General features: G+C 40.8%; 1 protein-coding gene across 2 annotated transcripts in view; it reads left to right on the forward strand.

Annotated features, from left to right (window-relative positions):
- The first annotated feature begins 15,293 nt into the window (after window positions 1–15,293).
- Window positions 15,294–18,556, forward strand: part of FIGN (fidgetin, microtubule severing factor) — a 106,589-nt gene continuing 103,326 nt past the window's right edge. The window contains exon 1 of one of the 2 annotated variants that reach the window (XM_063400640.1): window positions 15,294–15,773. The gene's annotated coding sequence lies outside the window, so the exon portion shown is untranslated. Of the gene's footprint in view, window positions 15,774–16,904; window positions 17,039–18,556 lie in introns of those variants that run through there. The other variant, XM_063400639.1, reaches the window with a different exon arrangement.

Below are 18,556 nucleotides of genomic sequence, written 5' to 3' on the forward strand. Positions count from 1 at the left end.
AGTCAAAATTCAGGCAAAACTGCATTTGGCCTATGAGATACTATTTCTTTCTATAAGAAAGCACAGTTTTGATAATACATCTGAGCAATCTGATTTCAAATTCCTTATACAATCAAAACCAAATTCAGCTTTCAAATGAGTGGAGGCAAGTAGGAAATATGAGGTTGTTTTTTACAAGCTGTCCTGTCACTGGGATTTTTCCCAATTTTTCCCATTAACATGAGGCCATATTAATGGCTTAATGTTAATGTTTACATACAACTTCTGCTTGGATGTATTCTAGGCATTCTTCTGCAATTAATGGCCTCTTCCATCCACACATGGAGCTCCAGCACAGTGCACGTGGACTCCTGCAGTGTGAGGATCCATAGGTCCAGACCTTCTCTGTATTCAGCACTGATCATATACTCAGGGTTTTAACAAGTTCTGAATATGGCTTAGTAGTTCCCCACTATTGTGCATTCCGTTCTGAATGTCTTTCTCAGCTTGGACCTTCCCTCTAATATCTTTCTATGTAATCTTTTCTTGTAGCTATCTTTATGGCTATGTGGTTTATGTAAATCCACAATGATATTGCTTTTGTTGTCTTCTTTTCATCAGCCAGAAGAAAATATTTTCTGGTGTTTTTAGAAGGTTTCCTTACAGCGTTCCTCCTTTCCTCATCTTAGTAAAATTCATGCTAAATTCCGTGAATCTATTCAAGTCTTCCTAAAGCAGCTTTCCTGTCCCTCTATGTTGTATATGATTGGTCATCACAGCCTGTACTTCTCATACTTTCAAATGATGAAATTATGATTTGATGAGCCATTAGTTCAAGGGAAATGGTGATATTGAATCTCTTTGTCCACCGTGTATTTAACAGAACAAAGCCAAAAAAACCCCAAAAACATTTAAAACCAAATGTTTTTAAAAACTGTTTAAAAACACGGGTTTTTAAATATCATTTGGTGCTTCTTGAGTTTATACTTAAGGTTGTTCTGCAGGCCTTTTGTGTGTATGTAGAGCTACTTAATATAACCAGAGACAAATGGAAATAAAAATGGTCCACAAAAAAGGGTACTAAGGAATTGGACAATTTCTCAATCCTTTTTGTCAGTAGTTTGCCTAAGGACTGAGTTAAGACTTTCAAATTTAGCCCAACATGATGAATTGGTCAAATATCCTGAACAACCTGCTCTGATCTTAACGCTTACCTTGCCTGAGCTGGGGTTTGGACTAGAGTCCTCCTGAGATCCCTTCACATCTGAATTGCCTTATGATCTTTTTGTGACGTAGTTGATGAGAATGAATGATTGATTGATTGAGATATCTGTGATACCTGGAATGCATTTGCTGGCCCATGTGCTGTTGTGATTGTTAAGAGATACCAGTGCTCATGGGGGAACTTAAAGGGTGTTTTAGAGGCATCAACTCACTTGTGTCACTAGTTTTTTGCTTAATTCCATTTGTTGTTATCAATGTAAGAAATACTTGACAAATCACAGAGCAAACTGAGAGCTTCTGATTAAAAAAATTAGCAAAATATGGAAGGGAGTCACTTTGAGTTACACTTTTATTACAACTACCTTTTCTGTGCTAATCATAATTTTCCCAACAAGATCCTACTAATTTCACTCTGTAGAAGTACAAAAGCAATTGAGGAACCATTTTAAATTTTAATGAAGAGAAATGTCCTTCTTTCTAGGAGTTGATCTGCTTCTCTGTGTGGCGGTCAGCTAAGTGGGCAAAGCTTCATTTTCTCTTACACTACTGTCATCCTCAGAAGGTTCATAGGCTTCAGCTGCTCCCACGCAGCACAGCCACGCTAAATTTCTCAGGGAATTTTCTGCAGCTGATCTCCAGAAGTAGTTTACTATTGGCTCTAGTTTCTGTGGATGGCCTGTGGTTTACAGCAGTGACATCTTGCACTCAACACAATTACATTCCAAGCACTTCCTTCCAGACTGATAGGTGTAAGGCTTACATGAAGATCATGTATGACCACAGGACCTTGGACGTGATGTTATGTGATTATGATCTTTGCCACACAATCTGGTTCATTAACAGAGACTTCAGAGTAAAATTATGCTTTTTTTGGTCAATGATGTGTGCATGGTTCTTAGGCTGAAAATATGAAAGACGGTATAGTGAATAGCAATTGAGACCAATTATGTGAATCATTTTGAAGCTTGTACAGGGCATAATTAATTAATCTTACAGTTTTTGATAGCATCTGTTTACTGTGTCACAGAAAGAAGTTACTTGCTCATAATGAACACCTCATGACTTACTAAAATTTAGTTTTGTCTCCCACATCAGGTACCATAAAACTCAAAGTCAACACCATGCAACTGAATCGGGCACCTCTACATCTCTTTTCTTGTTATTATTTCCCGAGGGAACACTTAATAGTAAAAAGACAACTAATATGTCAAATGTGACTGTAAATTGATTTGTCATGTCAAGCCATTTAAAGTCATGTCATATCATTTAAACCAAATTCTTGACTACAATATTCATGTAACTTTGCACAAGTTTTTATACCTAAATGAGTATAATCCCAGGGACATTGGCAAGCTGTGCATTAGGTTACATATTCATTGAGGCTGAGTTCTCTGTTCTGTGAAATTCAACACAAGCAAAGATCAAATCTAAAAATTCACTTCAAACCTTTTCTGAAAACTAAAAAGTTAAGAATCTTTGGAAAGTCCATAGAAGTGGACACTTATGTGATACAAACTAATATCCAGTAAGTTTTGCCAAGAAGACCCAGCACATTAGTTGCTTCTGGAATCTGAGCATATCATTTGAAGAAACATTAAATTTTCTGCATGAACATATTCCCTACCCATGACCACACAAAACTACTGGAAAAAATGTATCAGTTATGTTTCAAAGCAGAGAGCTGTATCTATTTCCTGATTTTATCCATAGTTGCATCCTAATACAAATATCTATTCTATTTTGATTTCATACCCTCAGGCAAATGCATTTAACTGCAGTGCACTGGCTGAGAGCTCTGTTTCACATTCTATACTAGGATATAAGGTTTTTAAGAACATACAAAGTGTTCACTTGTGGATTCAATCATGGCAGTGTGCCTTGGAGCAGCATTGCAGCCTCTCCAGAGCAAACTTAAATGATTTAGTGTAAAATTTAGACTATAGCACAAATGAAAACTAGGAGAAAAATGTCAATAAAATTGCAAGGGAGAAGTAAAGACTCTTCCAGCACCTTGAAACATTAGCAATTTTATTCAGGAGAAATTGCAGTATATGCACACTTCCACTGCATGAAAGGTCATGAATCTGCCTTCTACACTCAGTTGAGCTATTATATTAAATAAGAAAATTCACCCTGGCTGCGGCCGTACTTGTGTACATCCCTGTATGCTTCCCAAGAGAATATTGGAAGAGTGGATGGCTGTAATATATTCTCTCTCACCCATGTACCCTTGCTAATCACAGCCCTTATTTGCCAAGAAAACAGACAAACAAACAAAGTTGTATTCTTAAGTAATATCAGAAGTATTTTGAGAACATCTAAAGTAATGCCAAACTTGGCTGAAGTTGCAGTTACATGCTCCCTGCAGCCAGGATGCCCATATTTGTGGGCAGTCATACCTGGAGAGGTATCCAGGCCCTAATACTCCAACTCAGTGCACGTAATGTTTCTCTGGCATGCCTCCCTTGGTGCCCATCTGCTGGAGTGGCACTGTGCCACTTGCAAGGTAAAAACGCAATTTCAGCCCAAGATACTTGCCAAGCAGAAACAAGTTTGTAAGCTGAGCCTTCAAAACACAATGCTGTGAAAGATCTTTTTGTCTAAGATCACTTTGGGAAAACACCCACCATGTTATTCCTAAATACATGGGTTTCAGTATTTTTATAAGTCCTTTCATATCAAGCATTGGATATACACACAATGGAATGCTATTGTTATCCCAAAATAGACAGCATTTGTTCTAGGCAGTTGGTGAAACTGAAGTGAAGTTACAGAATCTCAGCAGCAATTAAGATGATATAAAAGTTGTAATAATAATAATAACAATAATAATAATAATAATGGTAGTAGCATTACAACTGCATTGCGAGCTGCTCTTGAAGACAGAACAGCTAAGGAGTTAAAAATCTGATATTTATTACCCATGCTCAGTTGATCTTATATCTCTTGAATTTTCACTCTAATGAGTCTTAAATTGTAACAAGGAAAAATTCAGTAATTTCCAGCAAAAGTAACAGTAACAGGCTGAGGTTGAAAGGCATCTCTGGAGTTTGTCTAGTCCAACTCCTTTGCTCAAAGGTTGGTCGTCTAGAGCCAGTTGCTAAGGGCCATGTCAAGCTGGGAGTCGAGTATCTCTAAGGATGGAAACTTCTCAGCCTTTCCGAACAACTTGCTTCAGTGTTTGACTATCCTCACAGTAAAAAGGTAGGTTTTTATGTTTAAATGAAATTTCCAGTATTTCAATTTGTGTCCATTGTCTCTTGTCCTTCTACCAAATACCATTGGCATAATCTACTTTTTGCTCTCTCTTAAGGTATTTATACACACTGATGAGACATTGAGCATTCGTCTCACTCAGCCTCTCCTCATAGAGATGCTCCAGTGCCTTAATCACCTACTTGGCCTGTTGCTGGATGAGCCTCAGTAAGTCCTTCAGTATCTTTCCTTCTTTTTTTTTCCATGTAGGAAAAAAAAAATAGAGGCCAAAGCTCAGTTTGAACTTAATTTGGCAACTTTTGTAAAGGATAATAAAAAAATGTTTTTCCAAATATATTAATGGCAAAAGGAAGGGAAGACCAACCTTTGTTCTCTGCTGGATGTGGGAGGGAACTTAGTAACTGCAGTTGAGGAGAAGGCAGAAGTGCTTAATTCCTTCTTTGCCTCAGTCTTTAGTGGGAACATGGCTTGTCCTCAGGACAACTGTCCTCCTGGGCTGGAAGAGCTGACAGTGTCAGGGAGCAGAATGGCCCCCCTGTTATCCAGGAGGAGGCAGTCAGAGAACTGCTCAGCTGCTTGGATGTTCATAATCCATGGCCCCAAATGGGATCCATCCCAGGGTGATGAGGGAGCTGGTAGAGGAGCTTGTGAAGCCACTCTCCATCATTTACCAACAGTCCTGGCTCACTGGTGAGGTTCCAGATGACTGGAAGCTGGCCAATGGGACACCATTCACAGAAAGGGTGGGAAGGAGGATCCTGGCCTCCTGGAAGGTGGATATAGGCCAGTTAGCCTGACCTCAGTACCTGATAAGGTAACGAAGCTAAAGTTTATACTGAGTGTCATTACGCACTACTTACAGGGTGGGCAGGGTATCAGACCCAGCCAGCATAGGTTTAGGAGGGGTAGGTCATGTTTGGCCAGCCTGATCTCCTTTATTGACCAGGTGACCCGCCTGGTGGATGCAGGGAAGGCTGTGGATGTTGTGTACCTGGATTTCAGCAAGGCTTTTGACATGGAATGTGAAGAGGGTGGTATAACTTCATATTTTGTGTATGCATCTTCCTCACTAAAATTCAAACCACCAAGCATTTAGGAACTTGCATCCTTGACTTTTTCTTCATAAAGATATTTCATGTTTTGAGAGAAGACACAGATATGCATATCTTTGCTGCATAACTTTTAACAAAGTTTTCATCCTACTTGGTTCTTTCAGATACTGACAAGCAAAAGCCAATGTCAAGATTTTCTAGTTTTGGTGTTGAAAACACTGATGTTTTTTCATGGCTTCATCACAGAAAATCTAAAACAAAACCCCATATATGTTAAATTAAAAAAAAATCTGGACAGGAAAGTAATACAGGAATGAGCTAAGGACTGAGCAGGGATTGGGAGAAATCACTTAGCATATGCGATAACTGAGAAGGCACAAACCCTGCATTCTTTGTGGGGAATTGGATCTAGACCCTTGATCCAGTGACTATGAAAGCAAGCTGCTAAACACATTACCAATAAGGGCACCTTTAGTAAGTGAAAAAAATTTCAAATAAGAAGTTTTCAAATAAGAAGTACGAAAAAAATAACAAATTAATTTGTTCTGTATGTAATAATTGATGAAATTCCAAAATTTTCTTGCATATCACATTTATTTAAGTAAAAGTGAGAAGATGAATTTGAAATAAATGATATGCAAAAGATGGGGTTTGACACACTGTAGACTTGGTCTAACCCAGCTGACAGCACACATTCCTTTGTATAACTAGAGTAAAAAGATATTACTTGTATATTCTGTAGCCTATCTAGAAGAAAAATTAGAAAGAGGATTGTCAAGAATTCTGATTAATTCAAACAACCGTGTCAAATCATCAACAGTGGCCAGTTTGGCTGCGGTCCAAAACAAGGCATTCTGCAAAGTTCTTACTAGTACTTAAAACGGAGGAAAGGCATTAACAGAGGGAGGAAATTAGTCTGGGGTAAAAGAAAGGGGGGCAGTGGTGATGGAAAGGTTAAAAGAAAGGGAAAATGTGATGGAAAATTATTTTGTTTTAAAGCTGGCATTTGGTATTTTCAAAGGGCAAAATGTGTTTTTTGTTTTATGACAAATGAATGTAAAAATGTGCATGCCTTGTGGCCTAGAGGACAAAACAGTAGGATCAATGTTCTTTTTGTACTCTATGAAGCTTGAGATTAAAGTCCCCAATGATAAACTGAACATTCTTTAAAAGTGACCAGAAGCAAACAGTGTCTGTTTGCTGCCACTTTATTAGAAAGATACCACTGAGGATAGCTAAGAATACTATTTGATCTTAAACAGGTTGACCAAATTATTGCAGTTGGCTCCAGTACATGAGATGCCTTCTGCAAATTATTGTTTCTGGTTATAAACCTTTATAATATCTCAGAATGAATTATGTATGTATTTCATGTTTTCTTTTCTTTTATCAGCCTTGATGTTCTCATTTCAAGTTTCACCCTAGCCTCCTAATAATGCAATATTGAGGCCATTCAGACACTAATTATGCCTCCATGGCTTTCTTGAAATGACTAAATCAGCATCAGTTCTATAATTATCATGAGTAAGTTTGTATCTGTGCCTCACACCACATGAAAAGCACAACTTTAAATGATTTATGAATATATGCATCTGTAACATTGAATGTGCACTTTCTGATACTATACATACAAGAGGCATAGAAATACTTCAGACGTGTACACCTGTATGTATGTTCTCAGCTTCACTGAACTCTGCTGGTTATCTTACACAAACACAGCCTGATTGTATAGAAATTATTGCAATGTTATTTTCTTAACAGATGTATGTAGAGATACCATCAAAATGTATATATTTAAGCATCCTGACTATTTAAATAGAACAAAATATAAGCAAGTGTTCATCAAGACTAGTGTTCAGACTTGGTAATTTCTTAATTTTCTTGATGTTTATATAAAGTCTAACAAGAATGACTGGCAGGACAGAAAGAAGTATACATACACAAATGCAATTCCTCTATATTTTCATTGTTTCTCCCTTTGAATTATTGATGTTGCCAGTAGTCATTTGTCAAGAAATCAAGATACATATACTCTAGTGTTACACTTCTGTATGTTTGTAAACTGTTTGTGCTGCATGATGCTTATATTTCAAGTAAAAGCAAAAATAAGAGGAGAATACTGTAAAATAAATAATATTCCTAAATTTTTAATAACAAAGTTGTGAAGAATAATAAACATACAACTTAAAAATAATACATAAAGAGAGTTTACAGACAGCTTTGATTCCCTTATACCCTGCAGAATCACCCCTGCATTTCGGGGCTGATAAAGATAAGTAGACCTACACAACACAGCATCTTGTGAGATGGCACAGAACCTCATAGCCCACTTTGGTCTCTGATAACAACTGATTTCTGAATTTCTCTCCTCCTTCCTCTCTTCTCTTTCAATACAGATTCTTTGTTTTGTATGAAAAGTTGTGCTGATCACTGGTATTTTATGACCTACATTATTACCCTCTAGGTAGCAGAATGATAGTGCCAAACTAATTATTGCATTGTCTAATTTTAAATCCAGGTCTAGCGAGATTAACAACTTGCACATTAATTCTGAGCATCAACAGTGCACCTAACATAATGCAGTTTTAAATGAAAGAAGCTTGCTCTGAAAACTTTTATATACTTTCATCTGGATCATCATCTAATGTAAATTATTACAGCACCATTGACTTCAATGGAATTATGCCAGTCTTCCCAACTGGATGATTTGGCCTTTTTTTTTTTTAAATTCAGGAAATGTTTCTGGTTTGAGCCATGTGAATGTCAGAGGGGAAAACACTGACTTCACTTTTAAATGTAAGATCTCATCTACGTAAGCCCAGAACGTGTCTGTTAAACTCGGTGGATTAATTCCAGATTTTCGTCCCTGTAAATGAGATCAGAATTGGCTTGGAATGTGCTTTTGGTTTCTCGACATCCTCCTCCCCCAAAACAAACACTCTCGGTATAGAGAAGGATTTTTCAGTTCTTCCTAATTAAAATTTAAAAGATAAAAAAAAAAAAAAAAAAAGATGGAAAAAGAAGGACATTCACAGTCATGGAAAGTGTGAAAACTGCTTTGTAGATAGGTAGAAAACCAGACTTGGCAATGTGTCCTTACTTGCTGTTTCATCCTGCTAATTTTTGTGAAGAAACTTATGTGTTGGAAAAACATAGAAGCTCCCTGTATCTGAATGCTGTCAACAGCCAGGCAAAATTGGATCTAAAATGTAGTTTCAGATCCTAAAAAAAAGAGAAATATTAATTTCATGTACTGAAAAGAGAAACAGTCCTGGATAAGTGCTGAACCATGTCAATTTAGCCAGAAAATTAGGTAATTGTGTAACACAGTGGGTATAAAGTTTCATTTCATTAAAAAGCTGCTGAATTCAAAAGAGTCTTAGACTATTTAACTATCCTTTCAGCTGCATGGAAAGAAAAAATGTCATAAACAATCTCCTCCCCATATATTTGCCATAATAACTGACAAAAACCATATAATAAAAACATTTAGTTTGGCATATTATATCCCCAGAATCAGAATCCTACACACCCAAAGTTGTGGTCCCAATGGCATCCTCTGCATGGCTGCTGTAGGGGTATGTTGACCCCCATGATAATATTCTACACTACTTTGACTCATGTTTAATTCTGATTAAGTTGTGCAATTGTATCAACTTAAGGTCAAGGTCTTGAATAAATTCTTTTGTGAGAACTACTAGCAGGTCTTTTAAAATTAAAAAGACTCACGTGTCTAATGGTCTTATGAGAATAGAATTACAAACTATGATCTTTAAAATAAATTGTAATTTTATGGATACTTATTAAGAGAATTTATTGCATTGGTAATTTGCTCTACTGTAAGTACTGCAGCCAGTTTAGTGACTTGTAACAGAAGAATGCAGCAGCAACTTATTTTTGTCCTTGCCTTTGGTACTGTTGATTTGAAGTGGGGAGAAGGTTTCCACAGGATATTTAAGGTTTGTGATGTCTTACTGTGCAGTAAAGATGACCTGCAAGTTGTCATGCTCTGGCCCTGATCCAGCAAAGCACTTAAGTGTGTGCTTAACTTTGAGCATTCAAGTTCCATTTACTGTAACGTGATTACTCATGTGCACAAAATTAAGCATATACTTAAGTGCCTTGTTGACTGCAGTCAGTGCTGTGCATTTAGCAAATTTGATCTTTCTAAGGAAGTTAGAAGAAGAAAGTACAAGTTAGCAAGATTTAATTGTTATATTACACACAGTGGCAACGGATGTTAAGCTCTCTACCTTTTAAGTGAGACAATAAGTTTCTTGCACTGGAAGAATATCATACGTAGAACAGCCGTGTTGCTCAAGTGATCTGAATAGAGATGTTTTTTTTTCTTCTTCAAAAATAAGCTTGTCTGAAATGTTGGTGCTTTTGCATGTTGGAAAGGTGGTGGGTTTTTTTGGATATTTGATTAAGGCTCATAAACATCACATTCTTAAAAATTAATACCTAACAAGAATTTTAAAAAAAACCCACTTGTTTGAAAAGAGAATGAAAGAGATATAGAGAATGAAAATGCTTTAGAGATGACTGCACAGATAGATTGATAATGTTATTGCAAGACTTAAATACACCCACATCAACACCAAAGGCAATGCTTAAAACATAAATAATAAATTATTTTATATATTGTGTTATAAGTCATAAACCTTGTTTTAATTTTACTATTTAAAATAATTTCATGCTGTGAGGATCAATAACATGGTGTTGGGGTGTTACTTAGAGGAAGATATTTGTCTTAGAGTAAGGGAATTTTTAGACATGAAAAAAAAAAAAAAAAAGAGTAAAGGTTTGCTTCTAAAGCAACAGCAAATAAAGCCCTGTGGGTATTCTATCAGACATGCAGATCCTATAGCATGTAATTTTTTAGGGAAACTTTTTCATGTGCATGTGTGACTTTGAGCAAGTCCACTGTTCGGCTAAAATTTTTTCCCCTTTGATTTCAAAGTTGATTCCATTGGAGGGTAAATGAGAGATTTTTTTTTTAATGTACATTTGGAGATGAGATACAAAGACTTTTTGATATCAAGTGCTTGGAAAAAGCACTTGGGAAAAAATTACAGTTTCACAAGCATACTATTGTTTGATTTTTACCGTTCCCTGTTCCACTCCCTCTCCAAAACAAAGTGTTGGGGTTTTATTAATTTATTTTTTTCTTTCTGGGCACTGTCTAAATTAAGTCATTAAGTACTAAGCATTATGTAAAATACATTTGTATTAATGGTAATCATTAATTGTGGGTTCTCTAGTGGGATATTTAGAGTCAAAGTTTCATTGTAAGAACCTGTTTCCAGTTGCTTCTTAGTTTGTCAAACACAAATAACTGGGCAGCAATTTTCATGCCAAATATCTGCCTTGGGCTATTCTTTCAAAACTTTCAGCAAATATGGTCAGCTGATTCTCAGAATGCACCAAGGGAAAATCTGGTTTGCTCATGTTAAGAAATTTTTGAAATATTTTGTTGACTAATGGCTTGTAGTCAGGCTCGATGCCTGGAAAGCCCTATTCCTCTTCCACCAGCCTATGAAAGCCTTCTTCAGTCTCTTCAGTCTGGAGAAATCTGAGCCTCTGTAAAATTGTTTGCATATTTCATTTACCACTTCTTCAAAGACTCTGTCTGCAGTAGGTGTATTCTTTCCTGGGGCTTGCAGATCTGAGCAGGACTTGCTCTCTGTTTTCTCAATTGCCAGTGGTGCTAAAGAGAAATACAAAGAGGGTAAAGGTGTCCATCAGATGTTCTCAGTCTTCTTCCTGCAAATCACCAGAAAACATGGAATAAGAAGCAGCTTGATCGGAATTCAGAAAAGGGAGACCATTGAGGAAAGTGAAAAAAAGAAAAGCAACAACAGAAAATGTGTCCAGACAAGGAAAAAGGCACAAGTCAAACGTCATAAAATGTGATGGTAGTTTAGGACAAGGAGGTTATGAATGAGACTGGTATTAGATAGGGGTGCAAATGTAAAGGACTGTGATTGAGATACGGAATCAGGGAGAAAGACACCAGCACCAAGGCAAAGAGAATATTTGTAAGGCCAAGAAGGAATTAGAGATAGGAAAAAGAGGAAGAATGTGTTCCTAGCTGTCATTCTTGTGTCTTGGTCTTGCTGGACTGTTAAATGTGTCTGAATTCTTCTGGCCTTGTGTGGGCATCTCATCCTCTAGTTCAAATAAGGAGAAGGTTTTTTTAAGTGAGAACAAATTATTAATGTATCTGTTAAGCCAAACTACAGGGATTAGTGTGGTTCTTAACCAGTTAATGAACAACTGTGAAAAACAAAAGACAGAGAACAAAAGCCCTAAAAACATTCAATTCCTTCCTAGAGTTCCCCAAAAGGGACTTTCTGTATTAAAGCTTTCTTTAAAAAAATGGAGAAATTGTAGTAAAATGCATTTGTGACCAGGGTAAAAAGTATTAAGCATCAAAATTCAAGAAATGCCAGAAGGCATATGTCTTTTCAGATATTTATGTGACAAACATCTATATAGTGTTCCGTTATACAGAGCACTTGCTAAATTAATATTTTTTGTTGGATATTGTGAACAACTTCTCCTCCAGGACTAAAATGGAAAATAGAAGTGACTTCAGTGGACCAATACTTTTATGATGCCAAAAGCATCAAATACTCAGCAAGATTGTCGAGAATGATCAGTAAACTGGGTTTGTCTAGAAATCTCATTGAAACCAAGGTGACTGATTAATAAAGAAGCGGAAATGTACAAAGAAGAGGACAAAAATATTGGAAATGCTATCTCTTTAAAACCCCAAAATCTAAGCCAAAGTATTTACAAATCATAGAAGTTACTTATTTTGACACTGGCACAGCTAAAATGCAAAAGTGCCTCTATGGACAGATGTTCTCTATATAATTTTTTTCTTTCTGACACAGTCAGGAATTACACTAAATATGGCCTCTGGTTATAGAATCATGGAGTAGTTTGTGTTGGAAGGGACCTAAAAGTTTTTCTAGTTCCTATTCCCCTGCCATGGGCAGAGACGCCTCCCACTAGAGCTGGTTACTCAAAGCTTTACCAAGCATGGCCTTGAACACCTCTGGGGATGAGGCATCCATAGCTTTTCTGGGTGATCTATTCCTGTGTCTACTTCTTCACAGTAAAAAAATTCTTCCTAATATCTAATCTAAGCAGATCCTCTTTTAGTTTGAGAGATAAGTGATATTTTGTTAGCTAGGTACTGGCCAGTACCTACACCAGCAGGCTGTGTGCTAAGGAGTCCAGGAAGACTTCATATGTTCCTGGCTTAGTCACTGACCTAATGTGTTTGAAATGAAACTGTACTGATCAGGGGTATGGCTAGAAGGGATTTCATCCCTTGCAATCTCCTGGGAAGAACCTAGAAGTAACATGTAACAATATTTGGAATGTATTACTGCTCTGTGTTTAACCATTATCCCACTGTTTGCTATGGGACTTTTATATGGCATTAGTTCAACTAAATGTTAGTTGTTAGTATGCAAAACAGAGACAATTACTTCTGACCTATATTTATAAACACTTTAGGGCCACACAGGTGTCATTGCCTCTTGGAATCTAAGCTTCAGCTAGCTGAGGCAGCCATTGCACTCATGCTGACACACAAGACCGTGGTCTGAAAAGGCAGCAAGTGAACATTAAGCTGCAGAGACTGGAGTTCTGTATGATGACCACTCTAATCGGACAGAGAAGGGAGGCCCAGGAGGGGCTATCCTGCAACACACATTCTGGAAAAGTCCCAGCATGTGGGACATGGAGCCACCTCAGCTGCTCAGTGAGGATCCAGGTGGTATAAACATCAGATCTGAGCTGCCTGAGCTCTTAGATTGTGCTCCTCACAAAGGAATAAAGTAAAAAGACCAAAACTCAAAAAAGAGCACTTACAGCCTATTTATTGCAGCACATCATAGTAGGCAATGACAGCTGTGGTTGCCCCACATGAGGTCTGAGAGTGGGAGACTGGAGGCTTTCCCCAGCACACAGGGAGGGAGACAGGCAGCCCTGGAGGTCTGCACGGCCAGCACACAGGGGGGTACAGGGGCTGCCAAATTTCAGCATTAGAAGAATGTCTGCCATTTGGAAAACTTGCTGTCATTTACAAATTAAACACATATAATTAGTGTAAAGTCACGAAAGAATATATCACTGAACACTGTTGTTTTCATTATAATTCTTAAAAGCCTTTACTAAGACCTACAAAGTAGCAACTACAAAGTTCATATGCATCACATCAACATCCCATAGGAGCATAGTTAGATGGTTTTATTCTTTGTTTTCTGTGATTTTTGTTTTGTTTCCACAATTCACTTGGTTTAAATGTTATTAATCTAGATTTGCTGAAAAGGTCTGTGAACCTTTCAAAGAATCTGGTCCGAGTTCGGAGTTTGTAACAAAACCTGAAACCAGGCAAGTTTTATGTGGTTTTGAATTTCATTGTAAACGTTTCACCTAGATGTTGAAATAGGCTCCAAGAAACATTCCCAGTTTCAAAGTCTGTGAGAATTTCCCATTCAGAAGGATCAGGTCTGGTGGCATTTTAGACAAAGAGTGGAATTTATCCACGTACAGATGAGCCCAACAAGGCCTTCACTTCAGCCTAATTCACATCTCAAAATAAGAGCTTAATATAGTATGTAAGTCCTATGTTGACCTTCTGCACAGAGATGAATGTCAGCCCATACAAACATGTGCCACATGCCTCTTGTTTCAACTTATGCTATTTTAATTTGGCAGGAGAAGCCTGAAGAAAATAAAAATATAGGGATATAAAATGAAAATACTGAGTTTAATGCAATACAAGGATTGGTAAATACATTCTTTACTCGTCAAAAAGTTTAAAAAGCACTCATTTTTATCAACTAATGCCTTACGGTAATCGCCAGTTTTCCTACAAGTCACAGAGCTCTGCAGCTGCGCAAGAAACTCATCTTTCTCTTGAGAGAAAAAGTGCATGGGGCCATGGTTGGGAAAAAAACAATGGGAAAATAATCAAGATGCATAAAATAGCAAAGGGGAAAGGATCCTTTTTATGTTTAATGGTATGATTTTTAGACCAAGCTCATGACCTTGGGATGGTGATGACTTAGTGCCTGGTGCTGGCAACACTAGCAGAGGCAATATGCTGTGTTGCAGATTTCAGCATCAGAGACTTCTAAATGTAACATGTGTAGTTGGGTCAAATTAGGAAATACCAGAGGCTCTGACGTGCTGCCTGCACTTGGAGCAGTTGTCTGCTTGCCAAGGCGGCTGCTCAGTACCCACGAGCTGTGGTGGCAGGGGCGATGCGCAGCTGTGTGCGCAGGATCGGGCTGACCCAGGCCCCAGCCTGTTGCTCAGAGCCACCCGGTGCTGAGGGCAGGGAAAAGATGTCAGAAGAGCAGGGTGCAGGCTGGACCACAGCGGGTGCTGTGGCCGGGTGTCTCGCCTGCTGGCTGCTCCGGACAGCTGTCTAAAGCTATTTCAATAGACTTCTGTTGCTGTAGCTGTGTTGCCAGTTCTAAAAATAGCTCTTTATGTCCCAAAATTCAGTTTAACCGTGTTTTCCTGTGTACGTTTTGTTTTACCTGGGACATACTGGGAAGCAAAAGCAGCATGTGCTGCAAACCAGCTCCTTGCTTCAGGACGCTTTTGTTATTCCACCAGCAGTGCTCTCCTTGTGTAGCAGTGCTAGAGTTATCCCCAGCTGTAAAAGTGAGCCAGGAACACCTTCCATATTTTTAATAAGCAGAAGTCTGTCTAGCCCTTTTGCTCTTTTTATTTCCGATCTTTAGGCACAGCTTTGTCACACGGGCTGGCTACAGCCTTCCAGAAGTGTGAAAGGTGCCTATTTTCACCAGCAGGTAAAAATCATTTTGTATTAACTAAATCACTGCATGGACAACATCAAGCAGACAGGCCTTCCCGTCCTTTCTTTTCCTTCTCCATTACCCGGGTAGGATAGGGACTGGCTGACAGCTCACAGCAGCTTCTGCTGGCAACTAGTTCAGAGTTTTATTTAGGCCTACTATATTTCTGCAAAGGGAAGCAGACGGGAAACGAGCCTATTCCCACTCCTCCAGATGCTAATCCCCTGGGAATGGTCTCCCCTGCCTCCTCCAGAGCTTTAACTGCCTCTACAGCTTCCATTTTTACTAAGAAAATTTAATCAGTCTCCTTTATATCCAGGACGGACAAACAACCCTCCGAAGCCATCCTTAACTCCACACCAGGACAAGAGAGGAAGTGAAACCACTCCAGGACTCTTTAGCAGAACCCAGGAACAGCATCCGGAGAGCGAGGATTCTTCCCCGTTAGAAGGTAAAAATGCCCAGATAGTCCCATCAGGTACAAGCCGAGGAACGTGGATGTGTCTCGTGGGAAGCTCTCACTGCCCTCCACAGCTGCGGTGACGGGGGCGCGGGCGCAGCCGTGTGCGGGCTGGAGCGGGGAGAGCAGGGGAGCCCCGTGTGCGAGAGGCAGGGCCGGTCTGTGCCGCCCGGCCACCATCCGCTTCCCCGCCAGCACGAGGCGGCCGTACAGCCCGTCTAACAGCCCCCCCGGGGAATCCCTCTGATGCAAGGGGAGTCCCCGGCAGCTGTGGGCCGGGGTAGCCGAGCTGGCTCCCTGCCATCCCCCGCCGAGCCGGGCTGGGAAGTGCGGGGAGAGGGAGGTGTGGCTGCCGGGGCCCCTCAGCCATTGCCGGCTATCGGGAAAGCCTCTCCGCGGCCGCTAGCAGCCGGGCTCCGGCGGGCAGCGGCCGGGGCTCCCCGGGAGCAGCGCGGGGCCGGGGCACGGCTGCGCGGCCCCGCCGCCGCCGCTCGGGCCGGGACGGCACTTCCACCCCGGCCATCTTCTCGGGCGGGAGGCGCTGGCCACCGGCGAGCCCCGACGCCGCCCGCCCGCCTGGGGACGCGGCGCGGAGCCGCCGGCCAGGGCAGCCGCGCAGGCCGCTGCCGGCCGAGCCGGGACGCCCCTCCGGCCCCAGGCGGGGAGACGCGGGGCGGCCGCGGCGGAGCGGAGGCGGCCGCGGGAACCTCCACCGGCGGAACCCGCCCGCCCGCCTGCCCCACGGGTGCGGGCCGCCGCTAGGCCCCGGCCCCGGCCCCGCGCCCGAGGGGAGCCCCGCCGCCGCCGCCGCCGCCGCCGCCGCCGCCGCGGAGGGAGCCCGCTGCCCGCTGCCCCCGTCCCGCCGCCCGGGGAGAGGGAGCGGAGCCGCGGCGCGGACACCCCGCCGGCCCCCGCGGGAAGCGGCGGCCCCGGCGCGCAGGACCGCGGAGCGCCCCCGCCCCCCGCGCCGCTCCCCCTTTGAAAACTGATCTTTGGCTCTTCGCGTGAAAGTGATTTGAATTTGGCTCGGCGGCGCTCTGCGCAGGCGTCCAGCTGCTGGCATGCTGGCTCCTTGCAAAGCAGCTGTTTTGGGTTTGAAATTCCAACATGGCAGAGGCTGCAGTCAGTCTTCCCTTCAAAAACTTGGAATGATTTCAAATCATAGGCACCTTCACTTAACCCGAGCCCCCATTCATCAGCAAACACATCGGATCGATGCTACTCTAACCTATCGGGTTCTTGTACCAAATCTCCAGGTAAGAGGATCTTCCCCCCCCCCCCCCCCCCCAAATCTCCCCCCCATCGTTTTAAATTTTATTAAATCTTAAAGATCTCCGACACAGCCGCGTATTAATCGCCTATTCGTGCCCTAAATATTTTGCCTAATTTGCGGTCGTTTTCTGATACTAAGCACTCCGGTCTGCTTGCCTGATCGTAGTCTGGAAAGTACAGATATACAATCGCATGGTTTTTCCTCCTTGATCATTGCCAACAATAGTAGGCAGATTAAGAGTTCGCGATTGCAAGCTCCCTCCCCACCTCCCCCTCTTCTTAATTGGATTTATTTTTAAGTTGCTTTGAAAATAATAAACTGCAGGTAACGCGGGTCTGGACATTGAGGCAACTAACTTCTGACCAAATAAGTGCAAATAAGAATCTCGCAGAACAAAAGTTAGGTTTAAATTGCCGTGTCTTGGCTGGGGGGTGGGGGGGAGGTAGCACGAATATGTCAGAGGAGCTGTTGCAGTAAAATGTAAGCACATCATCTTGGAGGGGGTACAGCGTGGTGGGCGTATTGTTGGCTCAGGAGGGAGAGAAAGATGTATAATTTAATGGTATATACAATCCACTGATCCTATTACTATCCTCCCTGGAGCTCTTGTTAGTTTCAATGGGAGTGAGTGAAATTGACATGGACTTGCATTCCTGGTCATGTGCTTTTTTTCCCCCTTTCTTTCTTCTCTTGTGATCTGAGATCCCCTTTTTGTTGATGTTGCTTTCCCACTTAATTATATGCATGTAGGTTAAATGAATACCTGACGAAAGGGCCCACGTTTCAAGGCAGTGACATTTGATAGCTGAGAGGAAAAGTGGCTTTAATGAAAAGCAACCTTTGGAATTCCTGCTTGTGAAAAATCCAATTCAGCTTTTTGTGCTGCCTGCAAGAAATGATCAGTAGCACCAGTGTTTATGGTATGTCCGTTTTGGGATCTACTTCCTTTGCATCTAAATAGCAAAGACAAATTTAAATAGCATGATACCGCACCGAGGACTCTGCATGCAAATATTTTGTAATAAATACCTAATGTTTAATAGTATATTTTCTTGTGTATATATAAGCTTTTTTTTCTCTTGCTATCGTTTGTTTATCGTTTCTGCTTCGATTATGGCATTAGTTTTGTCCATTGTATTGATCTCAGTTGTAAAACCTGAAGTTGCATGTTACCAGCAGTGCACTATACACACCACTGAACTCCAATGGTATGTAAATTAGTAAAACTCGGGGAGTGGAGAGGGCAAAAACGTGTAGCAATGGATATATACACCTACACGTCTGTGTGCTCGTGCATACATGCCTAAAATGCATCTTTTCCTTTCGCAAACTAGTATTTTTTTAGTAGTTATTTAAACTCCAGCTGCTTTTCCCTCTCTTACTTTCAGCGTAATCATCTGCTAGAGATTCTAACTGATGTGGGGTGAGGGAATGTTTTGCATGTAAACAAAAATACTGTTGTGGCCGAATGCTTAATACGATTTAATAAGGAGTATTTTAT

The sequence above is a fragment of the Prinia subflava genome, chromosome 6, assembly GCF_021018805.1.
Source record: "Prinia subflava isolate CZ2003 ecotype Zambia chromosome 6, Cam_Psub_1.2, whole genome shotgun sequence".
NCBI classification, from domain to species: Eukaryota; Metazoa; Chordata; class Aves; order Passeriformes; family Cisticolidae; genus Prinia; species Prinia subflava.